Source organism: Microtus ochrogaster, chromosome 10, assembly GCF_000317375.1.
Source record: "Microtus ochrogaster isolate Prairie Vole_2 chromosome 10, MicOch1.0, whole genome shotgun sequence".
NCBI classification, from domain to species: domain Eukaryota; kingdom Metazoa; phylum Chordata; class Mammalia; order Rodentia; family Cricetidae; genus Microtus; species Microtus ochrogaster.
The window spans coordinates 9125558-9128729 of NC_022016.1; positions in this window are offsets into that span (position 1 = coordinate 9125558).

Consider the following 3172-nt stretch of genomic DNA (forward strand, 5'->3'; position numbering starts at 1 on the left):
AACTGCCTAGGCTCCCCCAAAGCCAGTATGTGCAGTAGGATCAAAAACCCATTGCCATTGTTCTTGAGTTCTCAGTAGTCCTCATTGTCCGCTATAAGAACAGATTTTTGAAGAAGCAGGGTAAATGTAAAGCAACTTGCTTTGCTCCAACTTTATAAGTCACAGGCACATTTGAAAACAAGATAACTGCTATTTCTTGTGTATGTTTGTGTATGAGAGCGAATATCTTGCATATGTATACAGGTGACATACAAAAAATAAAAGGTTATCAGATCTGTTGGATTGGGAATAGTAGAGATTTATTAACCTCCCAACTTGAGTGTAACTATCTGAACTCAGGTCATCCACAAAAAGAATATGTGCTGAGCTGCTTGCCAAGACACATAAAACCTTTTATCCAATAAGTCAAGTCTAGCTAAGATTGATAAAAACAAGAAAAACAAATCTTAAATAAATAAAGAATTAAAGAAATGATCCTTTGGAAAATGATGAATCAAAATTAAGATTTTGTGTCTGGTAAATTTCCATAATTAAATGAATGGAATCCAATAACTTTGTCCAAAAATTTATAAGAGTAAAGCTGAATAGAAAGCTACATTCACAGTGGAAACACAAAGAATGCTTAAGGAGATTATATATTGATCATACCAACACTTTAGTAGCAAAGATTCAAATATGAAAATAGCAACAACTGGAAACACAGATATGGCAGTAAATGGAAAGAGGTAGGCATCGAGGATAAAAAAATTGAGTCTCTTCACAGAAACTGTACCAATAAACAAAATTTAATAAACTGGTAACATAAGAGACTTTCTGAATAAAATTGGTGAAGGTCTACCATTTTAAAGAAAATGAATAATATAGTTAAATTACAGTCATACATTACAGAAAAAACAGATTCATATAATATGACTTCTTTTTTCCACAAATGCACATCAATCAAGAATGTGCACAAAATTTGTGAAAGAATAAAGGGGTTGGAGAGAAACAAAGAACAAAAGCAGTGAAATATTGTCAAGTTTAAATCAAAAGACCAAAGAAAACTTAGGTAAGGAAAAATGTGAACTTGACCAATGTTACCCAGCTGCCTTTGATAATATGTGAATAGAAATAATATAATCACAAACTTCACAACTTGCACAAAGTTTTTACAAAGTGATCCTTAAACAGTTATTTCTGACTCCCCAAGTTACTGATGTCTTTCAAAGAAAGAAGCCTCAGCTTTTTGTCAGCGAGGTTCTTGGCCAGCAAGGGAACCTGATCTTGTTCCGTGGGAACCATCAGAGTGGAGAGTGTGTTCTTGACCCACAGCAGGAGCCCAGAAACAGAGCACTAAATTTCCCTGACCCCTTTCAATCCCCGGTCATTCGGCAGGGGCTGCTCCCCTTTGCTGGGGCCTCTCTATCCCTAACCCACCCCAGTTTGCACCCAGGAACCTCCTCCCTTCTTCCTCCCTTCTGCAGGGCCACGGGATCCACCAGCTCAGCCCGTTTGGGTGCTGGGACAGGGTGCTGAGGGCAAGAAGCGGGCGGGAGTTCCTTTGCTTTAATAGCCTGCCTTGCAGCAGGGTAGGCCTTTTGTCAGCGAGGTCCCTGGAAGCAAGGGAACCTGATTCTGTTCCATAAGATCCATCAGATAGCATTTGAAGGAAAAGATGGGCAGGCGCCAAGGCAAGAATACCTCCACCAATCTGAAAAACAACATGAAAACAACAGAACCCAGTGATCAGACAACAGAAGGTCTTGAACACCCTAATACAGAAGAAGGGGAAAAAATTGACTTTATGAAAGCGATAGAGTCCCTTAAACAGAATGTAAAAAACGCCCTTATAGAAATGGATGAGAAGTATAACAAAAAGTTTGAAGAAATGAATAAATATGTAAATGATACCCTGGGAAACCAAGAAAAAACAAACAGGTAATGGAAAGAGTTCAAGAATTGACAACTGAAATGGAGGCAAGGAAGAAAACACAAACCGAGGGCCGGCTGGATATGGAAAATCTAGGTCAATGAACAGAGACTACAGAAACAAGCATAACTAATGGAATACAAGAGATAGAAGAAAGAATCTCAGATTCTGAAGACACCATAGAGAAAATAAACACACCGATCAAAGAAAACAGCAAAACCAACAAATTCTCATGACAAAACATTTAGGAAATATGGGACACAATCAAAAGATCAAACCTAAGAGTAATAAGGAAAGAAGAAGGAGAAGAATTACAGTTCAAAGGTCCAGAAAATATATTTAACAAAATTATGGAAGAAAACTTTCCCAATATAAAGAAAGATATTCCTATGAATATTCAAGAAGCATACAGAACACCAAATAGACTGGATCAAAAAAAACCATCCCCTTGCCATATAATAATCAAAACACAAAACATACAGATTAAAGAAAAAATATTAAGAGCTGCAAAGGAAAAAGGTCAAGTAACTTATAAAGGTAATCTGATCAGACTTACAACTGACTTCTCTATGGAAACCATGAAAGCCAGAAGGTCCTGGATAGATGTACTTCAGAAACTAAGAGACCATGGATGCAAGCCCAGACTACTATACCCAGCCAAGCTATCATTCACTATCAATGGAGAAAACAAAATATTCCAGGATAAGAACAAATTTAAACAATACGTAGACACAAATGCAGCCTTACAGAAAGTAATAGAAGGAAAATCACAACCCAAGGAATCCAAAATGGCCAACACTGCCTACAGTAACTCAGACATCTAGAGACCCTTCACCAGCACAACTCAAAAAAGGGAAACACACAAACTCTACTACCAAAAAATAATAACAATTGGAGTCAACAACCACTGGTCATTAATATCACTTAATATCAATGGACTCAATTCACCTATAAAAATTCACAGTCTAAGAGACTGGATACGAAAACAGGATCCAACATTCTGCTGTTTTACAAGAAACACACCTCAACCACAAAGACAGACATCTACTCAGAGTAAAGGGTTGGGAAAAGGTTTTTCAAGCAAATGGACCTAAGAAACAAGCGGGCGTGGCCATACTAATTTCTAACAAAATTGACTTCAAACTAAAATCAATCAGAAGTGATATGGATGGTCATTTTATACTCATAACAGGAACAATTCATCAGGATGAAGTCTCAATCCTGAATATCTATGCCCCTAATATAAAAGCACCCACTTATGTA